The following is a 12,764-nucleotide window of genomic DNA, read 5'->3' as shown; positions in this document are numbered from 1 at the left end:
CTGGTACTGTATGTTTCAGCAGTGGTTTCACTGCAAGAGGAAGATCCTGTATTTTAGTAAACAGAGACCAAATTTGTTATCTACAGACAAATGTTCCCTTCGTCTTCTGTCATTAGCTTTCTGTGTACATAAATATAACAGACTTGCACCAGTTACCTGGTAGTTACCAGGCAACAGCAGCATTTGACACTGCCTGCAGCTGCAGTGAATGACGTGCAGCTCCCTGATTGTAAATTAAAGTGCTCTGAATTTTGAACTGAGGTTGATAAAAAGGACATTAGGGCGAGTATAATGCCACTTTCACCGTAGTAACAACATATCAGCAGAGTTTCTATAACAACAGCAGTTTGCTGAGATACAGCCCTCTATCACGTGTTCATCATGGAAAAATTGTAATTGCTTTAGTCTTTTGCAATATGTAGTTTTCTCTAAAATACACACTGTACTTCATTTAAGCCTTTTTGCTTCTGTGCAAAGCAGGAATCTGTCATGCTTCCCAAACATTTGCTTGGATTCATTGTTTACTGAGGTCAGAGCACGCGATGTTTGTAATAATAGGCAAAAATTGGGCTGAAAGAAAAAAAATATTTTTATTTTTTAATTTGTAAATATTTTGAGTATTGCTTGCTATTCAGAGATGGTTTGCAGTCTTTTAATGATGGCAGAACAATGAGGCTGGATATTAGTATAATAAGCAAAACTGGAATGCTTCTTATAGAATACTTAGTGTTTAGCCTAGGCAGCTGGCTCTATGAAAGGAACTTTTTAAGGTTACCTGTCTTTCCTGTGCCCTGTACACATGTGGGATTTTTAGCAGTGAAAGCAACAATATCCATGGCCAAAACCAGTATCTGGATTTTGATAAGTGCTGAAGTTAATCATAATGTATTTGACTTTTTATCGGTTTGGGTCTCTCTTGAGCATTTTTTAAACACATGGCACTGAGTGTCAATGAGCTATTTTAATAGTTTATTTCCCTTTACCATTCCATCATCAATTTTCTTCTCCATATCAATGGACGATGTGTATAACTTTCCCTTTCTGGTGATATTTTCTAGATTAGCTATTGCCTGTGCAACTGTAGAATTCTGGTTTGATTGTGTTGATACAGCGCCAGTACAATAAAAGCCTTTCCTATCTGCAGGCTGTGAAGAGAATGTCCATCAAAAATAGATCTTAATGTGGTTTTAAAAAAAAATTTTTTTCTAATCAGTTCAAGCAGGTTGTTACATTCCTGAATGAGTGAAAGCAGTAAAAGATATTTAAAGCCCCAAACAATGAGATGTATCCAGTATAAGATTGGATTAAATTAATAGCCATGAAAGCAGGCTGACCTTTTTTCATTCTTCCCTAGAACATAATATTCTTACACCCTCAGTTTAAAAAGATTGTTGACTCAAATATGACCTTTTAATAAAAGCACTCTTGTAACATAGTTTCCATCTTTTTTGTGGACTAATCATAGCCATAGTCAGGGTAGGTCAGGAGGGGCACCAGCTAGGAGCAAGTACACTCAAGCACTGTTGCTGCTGCTGCATGGGATCGAGTGGTTTACACGCATGGTGCCGGCTGTTAAGGGAGCTCTGGAGAGATGAGGCGTGCTCAGATGTTCAAAAGAGCATAGGTGAGTCAGGCCTTTAGCAGACTCGGGGCAGTTCTGCCTGTGTTGGATACAATGCTGCCTTGCTATGATTCTGGAAAAAATATGCTACGTATTTTTCTAGTGTTATAGGTCTATAGTTGTGATATCTCTCATGAATACATCCATTAATCCTGCTGGATTATAAAATTCAAATGTAAGGCCTTCTGATAACCTTTATTGTGTGTAGTGTAGTGCATATTCAAACAGTGCAGATTCTTACCTTAAAAATGAGGCTTTTGGGTTTTGTGACTGCAGGTTTAGGAGACATCCCAAAATGATCTCAGTATAACTGAGATAACTGAGCAGTGAATTCGGTCTAAACAGACAAGAGCAATGAAACATTCTTATCTCTATTCCTCTATAAGGAACAGAACAAATGAGCTAATTAATATCAAAGGAAAGTCAAAGATAGATTCAGGAACTGAAGGCAGATTTTCTCATTCCCAGGTAGTGCTTGCAGGGCATGGTTTTTCTTTTTGCATTTTGTACTCTGTCATTTAAATTCATTCAACCAACAAACAGCCAGTGACGCAAACCTTCAGAGGTTCCACCTCCCCTAAAACAATTGTTTTCTGAGCCTGGGATCTGAGTTGGGATTCTGTTTACGAAACAGTGTATATATTTTCTTACATCTTGATTTTGTGTTTATGGATGTAGTCTATATTTTCATAAATCTCACTGCCCGATGTTCTGTTCATTGCTCTCTGAAAGGACGCCATCTGCATAAGCCTAGCTGTGTATATTATATTTCTCCGAAATGTACTGCCCATTGTCACAGTCCCAGTTTCCTTCTAAATTGCCTCAACAAATGTAATACTTGTATCTGATGAGAAAGCTAAAGAATCTCAATGCATTATCAGTTACAGCAAAACAAAAGGCTTATGGAGCAAGGTGATTTATTACTTCATTTTTCTGAAACACATGATAAGATTACATTTTTTGCTTATACTTTTTCCTATCCTAATTACATTTGCCTCTTGTTTAATCATCTTTAGGACAAAATAGTATGTCTGAGGAGAGAACATGATTTAATTAACTTTTGTCCTAATGAATCAGACTGCAGAATTTTGTAGTAGCTTCATTTGCAAGGCTTCTTGTCCAGTAAATTGGTTGGAGACAAAGTATTCAGGTGCTATTAAAAAATATAAGCCTTGAACTTAAACCCCATACTAAAATTTTCAAGCTCAGTGGTGTTACTGCTGAATTCAGAGGTGAATTAGATGATGGCTGTCTGATTTTGGCTTGAGATTTAATTTACAAATAAATTAGGGTACTGATTGATTCTTTTTATAGGTTGCATGAGAATTTATATTTTACCTTCAAATAGTTATTAGATGAAACCCAGATGATGAAAATGATAGTACATATCAAAGCCTTCTCCGGTAGGAACCGCAGTAACACCTCTATTGTTGGTTGTTTCATATTCAGGTCTAGAGCGATCTCAGACTCTGCTGAGGCTTCCAAAAAACTAACCATTTAATACTAGTTTTTCTCCTGGCTTTTATGTTATGAAACAACAGGTTCTTCAACTTCTAGTTGTCTTCTAGTTCTCCAACTGAACTAGACTGAGTCCTTTAATGCATATCTAAGAGACTCTTTAGCAGCCTTCATATGGCTGAAGATTGCAATCACTACTAAAATGAGTGATTGGGTAGCAAAAGAATCTCTGTTCTGTTAAAATTGATGACCTAAAGCCAGGAGAATCTGTATTCCATTTCGAAATATCTGCAAGTCTTTTTGCTATTGTTGGTGTTCATTTTTTTTCACATAATACAGGCCAAATTGTGATTACCAGTAGTACCACTGAAGTCAGTAAGGTTAGTAATGAGTAGTGCAAGCAAGATACAGCCTTATCTGTATGAATAATCAAATTGTTCTCTAGCAGCATATAAATGTAGACTAGATCATTATTTCCCCAAACTTTTTACTGTTTCCTGGAGAAGTACTAGTGATTAGATCTGCAGCAAGAAGGCTGCTCAAAGCTACCAGACTTGCTGTTCACTGGCTAAAATCTACCAGAAGTGTTGGATCAAAAATCCAGTTTATGTAAATGCTGTACAAAGTGTACAGCATTTTGTAAAGGCAGCACAGCTGGGAGAAAGATATTTTAAATGAAATCCCTTTCTGAATATGGGTTTTAGAGCCTATGATGAGCCCATGGCTCGGTGGTATACATCAGAGATAAAAGGTGTATTGGTGAAAAGCGTATTGAATGTCAAAAAGACACGTAAAACTGTATTTCTGAGCTGTCTTCTTTCATCAAACATAACCAGAAAAACTGAGATGTGTGAACAGGAGCATATTAGTGTGTGTTGGAGTTTACAAATTCCTGTCTTAACCTGTCCTTAGGTTAACCTCTGCATGCATATTTTATATGCACAGATTCTGTATTTGCATCTATGTTTGGGGATCTTAGTACAGATTCCAAATGCAAAGGTGCTTTACTGACAAATGTTGTTGTTTTTTTTTTTTTAAAAAAAAAAAGTCCTTCTATGAAGAGTTTAAAACTGACAATGTTAAGTCATGCAGAATGTTTGTGTTTAGATCAAAAGTAACTACATAACTACAAACTACAGTCCCAGAATTTTTAATTCTTATAGTAAATTAACCTGAAGTTAAAATTGAAAGTACCGTAGTCCTCAGCATTGTCCTTCAGCAAACATTCCTGCAACTTGGAACATTCGCTTTATATCGGGAAATAATGCAAGTAACTTTCTCAGCGTGAAGTACTGTGATGAGAATAGAATGAATTTGGGAGTTGAACAAGACCAGTTTACTAAAGGCATAGAAACTTCTGCTTGTCTGTTTAAATGGTTTTGAGACTTCATCTCTGATTTGAAGCAGCAGTTGTGATTCTGCCCTCCAAAGAAGCATTCTGGTTCTGTTTCTAATTGATTGAGAATGGGTGTATAAATCTCTGAGTGTATTCAGACACTTGAAAACATTCAGTGTGCACTGGCAGCGTGCAAGATTGCAGTTATATAGTGAGGTGTGTGAAAGTATGTAATACTTCAGTTATTCACCACTGAAAATAATTGGCACAAGCAATTCCACTGATGTTGCGGACAGCTCACAATATACTTCAATAACCGTAAGATTTTGCAGAACAAGATTCTCAAATTGTGTGTATAGTTGTAGCTAACCTGTGTAAACCCATTCTAACAGTACCTATTCTGTGTAAAGACATGCTAGCGAGTGTGGAAGTGTGCCCATCAGCCTTACCATTTTCTGTCATGCTGGGAGAGAGGCAACCACCAGCTATATGCTGGACTGCAGGCTCAGTAACGTTTGGCAGCATGCTTTGTGTAAATGGCCACTTTTTCTCTCCTTGGGGAGTACGTACCAGTATTGGTACACCATTTGGGTCCTTGGTATGGCTTATTTTCTTTTGGAGGGCCAGAAGTTAACTACAATGGTTAAAACAAACAGTTTTGAAGAATCATCACTTGGGATGTTCTCTCTTTCCTTATGCACACAGCTGTCTAGAAGGTACCTGCATTGCTCTTGAAGAAACCTTGATAGGTGATTTTCTGTGTTAGGGGGAAAGTTGCAAGGTAATTGCCTTGCTTCTCAAATCTACTGACAGTGACATATCATTTTTGGATTTCACTGAATGTTCCTCCAAAGCGGCTGCATTGGTTAATTGTTTTCCTTCTTAAAAAAAGTAATAGTTTCAGGCACATTCAAACCATTAGTTCATCGTTACCTGAGAGGCAGTGGGTGGACAAGGGAAATGAGTCGTGCTGAGATAGCACAGAGATAATGAGCTATATAAATAATTAGCAACACATTTTAAAAATATGCTCATATAGAGCCAAAAGTATCATGGCTTGAGTGCATGGTCTCAAAGACGTAATTGAGACTATTCATTTCAGCAAGGCAAATATGATTTAACTCTTTCTAAAAACTGTGTGGGTTTTTAGAATTCATAAAATGTGAAATGTAGTCATAAAGGAACAGAATATGATTCAAAGCAAAGCACACTACATTAAGATCACTCGTGAACATGTTGTGAAACTTCCTGGTTCCTTCTTTAGCAGTAGATAGCGTGTTTTGTGTAGTTGCCGTGAAGATTTGGAGATCATTTCTAATAGTCGAAATTCCAGAAAAAAAATGGCATAAGCATCTTCACCTGGAGAAACAATGAATGCAAATACTTGAAATATATTCTACCAGCTGTATCATTTCAGTTAGCAGAAGATAAAATGCAATTCTAAACACAGCCAGTGCTTCCAAAGAAGACTACAGGATTCCTTTCAATGGGATTTGATCTTTTACAAAAATCCAAGGCTAATATTATTTATGAAATTTTATTGAGATAAGAAAACAGCTATATAACTGGATATCTATTAAGAAGGGGATGACTCCTTATCTCTTCACTAACAGGTCCCTAGCTCCCTGTGGGCAGGCAGGATTTTACTTGCAAATGGCAGGAGGGTGTCTGAGGAAGCTGTTATTCACAGCTATCATCGCACAATGAAACGTTCCTGTTTCTGGCCACACCACTCTGTTGTGTTCATGTAGCCTATGACTAAGCCATGTAGCTCTGTTTTAAGTATTCTGGCTGAGCTACTTTTGGTATTTTAAAACCCTGTGTTTTTATTTGTTTATTAATATCTATGCTAGCATATTCTCCCCTAATTGCTGACATGTTTGTGTGTCATTAAAAAAGGGCCTTTGTTCTTTAAATTTCTAGTTCAGTTTTATAGATTAGGAGTTAATAGGTGGTTTAGACAAGTGTCTAGGCCTTCTTTCAGATGTGATGCTTGCTTCTGTACACTGCGTGGTAGATAAGTACAATCCAAAATAATATTTTCCAATGTTTTGGCCACATTGCTAATAAATTATATATTCATTTTTGTAAATAATAGTGACAAAATTGAGAGTTATATGCATATATCTTGGGTAGGTTTGTCCTTATCATAGCAACACACTGAAGAAAATATCTGTCATTCCTGATGCAACACCCATTAGATGAGAACCACTGGCTTTCAGAAAAGGGGTGCTGAAGCCCGGTAAGACCCAGTAATTTTACCTCAATGCTTTATTAGATAAAATTCATGTAGTCTTTTAAGTACAAACTGAAGATACATGTGCTGGCCTAAAAGTGATGTGTACTGCTCGATTTAAATGTGTGCTATGAAGCAGCTCATGGGCAGCAGTCCAATCCCAGAAATGCATTGCTTTCTTTGATTACTTTCTCTGCTAGTAAAAATAAGAAGCAAGGCCAAGGATATGAGCAGGCAGAGTCAGACTGTGACTTAGAGATGTGATATGTAGGTTGTTTTTTTTTCTTTTTCTCTTACAATTTAAATGGAGATGTACTGGAGGGAAGCTGGCCCAGCTACTGCCCTGACAGTGCCTTGTTTTCTTTGTGGATTAACAGGGAACTCCAATCTACAAGGCCGTCAATCTGGCCCCTTTCATCAGCACCAAATCACTTTAAAAAGAAAAACAGTGCAGGTGATTATCAAAAGTGTTTCCATTTATAACAATTCAGCTCAGTCACCAGAAAATGGTGTTGAAGGTGGAAATTTATGAAATATATATAAATGTGGCAATAAAATATACATATGGCTGTCACTTTATGGAGCTGTGAATACCTATTGACACTTTAAATGACGGTTTTCCCTTTACTTAGCTTGTCTGTGATATGTACACATCAGCAAAGACGTTAGAGACTGGAGTCCAAAGAAACAGTGATTAGCATATTTTAAAGTTTCCTGCACTGACTGCTTAAATACATTTGCATTAATAGAAAGATGAGACTCTTCATGATGTTCTCTGCGTAAGAAAGGCTAAAAATAGTTTTATTAGAACTCTGGCTGCAGTTCTACTAAATTTTAACAGTTTGGGGGAAAGGAAAACACTTTTGAAAGGTTATAATTAATGAGTTATGTGTTGTTGTTTTTTTTAAAGTATACCAAAATAACATGAAGAAATTGGGACAAGCGTGCTATTTTGTGCCTTTGGCATTTTGATGGTTTGCAGCCTAGCTTCCCACTTGAGATGGGGGCGGGCGTTGCTGTTGCCTGCTCTTAGCAGCAAGCCCTCTGCAGCTGTTTAGAAAGGAATTCAGTGTGTAAATTTGAAGATGATTGCACAGAAAGAAAATACCATTCTGAATTTACAAAGTGAAGCATTAGGCCTACCAGTCTCTCATGTTGAAAGGAAATCCAGCATGGTGTAACTTTATTTGAGAGAGCGTAAATTTATATTTAAGTAGTTGACAGTTTAAAAATTTAGGTCAAGGTCCAGAAAAATGTAAGGTTTAAAAACATCCAGTTTCCTGTTGTGACGGGATAAAAAAAAAAATCACCTGTGGCAATACAGCATGCATGTAATGCTAGGCATACTATTGTGGAGAGAAGAGAAACAATACAGGCTGCAGAAGTGAAGAAACCAGGATTAGATCAGGCACTGAAGTTGTGATGTGTGGCGTGTATTTTTAGGCCTGCTAGTTCCATTAAGTGCTGTCTGGGATGAGACAGAGGAGTTTAGAAAGTAGGAGCTGCTGTTTTCAATTCACTGCTGTAATTGTAAATGGTATTGTAATGGGCAGGGAGATTATTATTAGAACAACTGTAACAACTGGAACCCACTAATATTGTCATTGCCATCATTGCTGCGTGCTCTAAGATCTGTACATGTCCTCTGGTCATTTGCAGTTTCTGGATGAGCATAACCATCCTAGCGCGTAAGTTGTGTTGACAGAGGAAAGATATAATGCTGTAAAAGAGATGTTTGCATATTTTCATGAATGACCATCCTGCTTTTCTGATGAAGTATACGCTTATTTGTTAAGGTGCTGAAGAGTTTAACAACTATATTCTCAGCCATCTTTGGAGGTGGGCCCATGCTTAAAGTTCAGAGAATAAATGCCATAATATTTTATAACATATCCTTGCAATACATGACCTATAGAATTTAAAACAAAAGGTGCAGGAACCCTCCAGAACTAGAGTAAAAAAGTAGAGTTTTCTTGCTTCTGAAGAAGTTTTCATGGTATGAGAAGCATGCCATTGCACATAACTAAACAAAGCAGTGTTGTAGAATATATGGGAACAATGCATTTGTTAAGAAAATGATGTATCAGAAGTCCAGTGATCTATACAGATGTTAAGGAAATGATTATTGGCTCGTAACTCAGTTGAGTGGATGCAAGGGTAGAGGATTAAAGCTCAGTCCTACAAATAAAACATAATTAGCCTTTTTAAATAAGGTACAGACACTTACAGTAATTTTCTCATAGTTTTCTCCTTTTAGAACAAATGTAGTCAAATGCTTAATGAGACGTTTGTGGATGCCTGACTCCATGTTGCGGTACTCTCAACACGCTTGTTAAAGGACTTACTGTCAATTTATATATTGTATGTAAACTCAACTGAGAAATACTTACTACAGGAAGGATTTATTAGGAATGACAAGCTATGATTTAAGACTTTGGCTTTTTTTTCTTTATGGAGATGCATTTTCCAGCTCTTCAGCTTACCTTCTGTATTTAAACAATTACATTATACAAGTGATCACTACTCAAACATCTATCCACAGTATTACGTTTAACATGTAGTTCATCATGTCTGTGCATTTGGGGTTTTTTGGGGGGCTTGGCTTGGTGTTTCAGAATTCTGATTGTTTTGGTGCATGCTTGAGTCCTGGCAACAGCATATTCAGTCACCTAAATACTACCACAAGAGTTTGCTGGTAGCTAAGATTTTTCTTGATACAAGTGATTCAATGAACTTAAGCTTGGTATTTTTTAGACTTGTACTAGATCTTCACTTACACGTCAGTTTCATCATTTTTAACCCGTGAGTTTCATTTAGCCCCAAATAGGGAGCGTACTCTTCCACCACATGTGCACGTCAGCTTTTGGTGAAGGTGTAGGACTGCATAATGGTCCTGTCTGTACAATTCTGAATGTATCCATGTTCATTTTCATACTTAGGAGTCAAGAACCAAAACTTCTGCATCCATGTTTCTTAAATTCAGTATGTAAAGTATCATTCCACATTGTGATGTAGTGCTTCTTTAGAGGTATTGTGTGTTATTCTGTTTTGAGAATAAATGAGGGGGGAAAGCTTTGAGGTTATTTTAAAAAAAGGAAAAAAAAAAGAGAAAAAAATGAAAAAGAGAAAAAATGGAAAAAAGGAGGAAAAAGGAAAAAAAGCAGTCCTCAGTGCTGCAAAAAGATGTACTAGTAGCAGTGTGCCAGATGTGATATAGAAATGGATGGGTGACAGAATGGGAGACATAAGGATGATTCACAATCTTAGCAGGGAAAAAGTAGTAAAATAGGTAAACTGCTGTGATGCTATGGTGTTCAAAGCACTTCTAGGAGTTTTCCCCAGAATATTTTGACAACCGATGATAATTTGCAGAGAGTTTGGAATATTTCAGCCCAGCTAAACACCCCATGTGAGAAGCTTATTCATATTTTTTGAAAGGTTGGAGCCTCTGAGATCATTAAAATCTGGCCCTGAAAGCTCAAGACAATAGTTTTTATTCCCCTATTTCTGGCATAACATTTTCTATTTCAGCACTTAGACTTCTATTATCCTATCAGTTGGCTTCTAGCAGAAAATGTGGATTGATTTTATTTTTAAAGATAATCAAGATCTTTTAAATTTCAAAATTCAAACAAACAAAAGGCTCAGTTCATAGCTAATTTTATCTCAACTGTGATTTTCTAAGTCTTAATCTCTTTCCATCTTCAGCTGTGCTCCTATAGAAAGAACTCTGTAATCATACTGCCCACTGTATGGAGAATTCTGAATAGAGCTAAAAGAAGCATTTGTGTGTTAAAACCTTTTGTCTTTTTTTATTAACAGTTTTCTATATTTGCATTATGATTTGAAAAGATGAGAGAGAATGTGTTAGTCACACACTGGCCTGTATTTACATGCTAATCTTGGTATTCATGCAAGTACAGTTTCTTTGGGAGATTTAGTTGGAAGAGGAGGAAGGAGTCAAATGTATGCACTGAACTTCAAATCCATGAGCTATAACTTTGTAATGTGAGTAGTAAGCTTGCTAGAGGCAGTTCCTGATTATATGAGAGAGATCTTGGATTTGCTCGATGATGATTACGTTATGGATCTCTGAAACCTGTCTTTAGATGCAGCAGGCTCTGGGGCAATATTAGGCTCCAGAGCTCCCTACCAATTTCATAGCAAACTTGATTAAGCCCTTAAATTGCAGATCATTGCTGACAGTAAATTAATTCTTAATCCGAGTCCTATTCTGCACTACGTTGGGAGACTTTTGCCAGGAGGCCAGTGGCTTGAAAATGGGTAATTAAATTCTGCTGTAAATACATTTTTATCTACCCTTCTGCTTGCAGGAGCTGGCAAACAAGCGAGAGCCATTAATTAATACCTGTAATTTGGTTTAGTGGAATAAGCCCTGCTCCTGTCAGATTCTGAAATGTACACCAAGGCTATGAAGTGGGGAGTAAGTAAAAGATAAAGAAAGCTGACAAAAATGTATTCATAAGAGAATCTGTTCTTATTTCTCTCTGTTAAAAATGTTGACTAGTTTGCAAATTCAGCGATACTGTGGTCTGAAGTCAATGTAGAAAAGTTAAAAACCCCCTAAATATAGGAAAAGTAACAACAGTGGCAAGATGTCTTCTGGGCATTTCTCACCTATGTAATTAATCCCTTATGACCCAACTTTACAACTTCAAGAGGTAATTTTAGCAGGTTGACCACCTCTGGTGCACATAGAGTTGTGCATTGGTTGTCACATAAGGGGTGGGTGTTTTTTTTTTTATTTGAACCAAGAAGTATTGTTTGCAGATTTTCAAAAGTATCAGAAGGAAACTAGAACCTTGTTTGCTAGCACTGTATTAATGCTATTCTCTTTCCGTTCCTCTGAAACAAACTCAGTTTTCCTACTTTTCTTGCGTAGTTTTTCCATTTCCTTAAAGTCCTTAAGGTTGGACAATTATGAGACTCACTCCTTTGTTAAGGAAGGATGCCTCCTAATTCTCATTAGAGGGAAGCAAGCTTCTCCACATTATTTGCCTATGATAAATAGTTTCTTATATCTTAGGAGTTATGGGGTACTTCCAGCTCTCCAAACTGGTTTAAGTCTGTCGTAAGGAGTCTGACTTTCATTTACATACTCCTAAGATTCCTGTCAGAGGATGGAGGTTCATCCAGGGCTCAAACAGAAAGTGGTATAGCAAGAGGGAGGTCAGAATTGTGACACACCCTTTTGAAAGGACGGTGTGAGTGACCAAAGGGGAAAGATGCCTAGAGAAAGGATTGAGCATGAGCAGTTGGGTATGTCCATATCCAAATAGTGGAGGGAACTATCTTCATTGCTTTCTAGTACTCTTAAAATTTTCAACTATTTTGTAATTGTGTGAATTATTTTCTAGGAAAGAAGGAACAAGAAGCCTGTGGGGATGTTTTAACGGCATTACTGGCTGGCTGTCTTTAGCTATGAGTCAATCTGAATTATATTCAAGGTGTCTCTTGGCAACCTAATGACATTAGCCTTAGCAGTGTTGTGGCTCATTTACTCTTTTGTGGTTAACATTGCAGATAGAGCTGAGTTTTTGAAAGTAGATGTTTGGAAACTTCAGAAGGTAAAAGGTTTGCTTGGCAGCAAACATGTCTATAAACTTTATCTGAAATGAGCAAGTCATATAAAATAGAAGATATCTGATAGTGACATCACCAGGAAAACTTCTGTTTCTGGCAAAAATCATAAGAGAAAGAACCGTAGTTCAATAAAAAATAATGTTGCTATACTTAACCTACCTCTGCTTTATAAGGCTGATAAACCCAGAACAAGGGTAGAATTAATTTCAAGATCTAGCATATAAAGTTGGGTAAATTGTTAAAATGCAAGTTGGGGAAAAGTCCTGAGAGAGAGCCATGGAGACAAGAGGAGAGAACATAGGTGAAGCTTATCTGTTTTGGGCAGTAAGTGTTGTATTTAATGACCTCCAAAGCCAATTAAAATAGAATTGCAAGGTATTGGACAGTTGAGGGAGTAGTAAAAAAAAAAAAAAGGCAAATGTTGTTTGTAGAGAAGTGCTTTTAAATGGGCAAGGTCATTGATAGCTGGCTTTGTACATGAATAAAATAATTTACTTCATGTGAGATTT

The sequence above is a fragment of the Mycteria americana genome, chromosome 13, assembly GCF_035582795.1.
Source record: "Mycteria americana isolate JAX WOST 10 ecotype Jacksonville Zoo and Gardens chromosome 13, USCA_MyAme_1.0, whole genome shotgun sequence".
NCBI lineage: Eukaryota > Metazoa > Chordata > Aves > Ciconiiformes > Ciconiidae > Mycteria > Mycteria americana.
The sequence above is the reverse complement of the archived record's forward strand: the minus strand, read 5'-3'. Positions refer to the sequence as shown.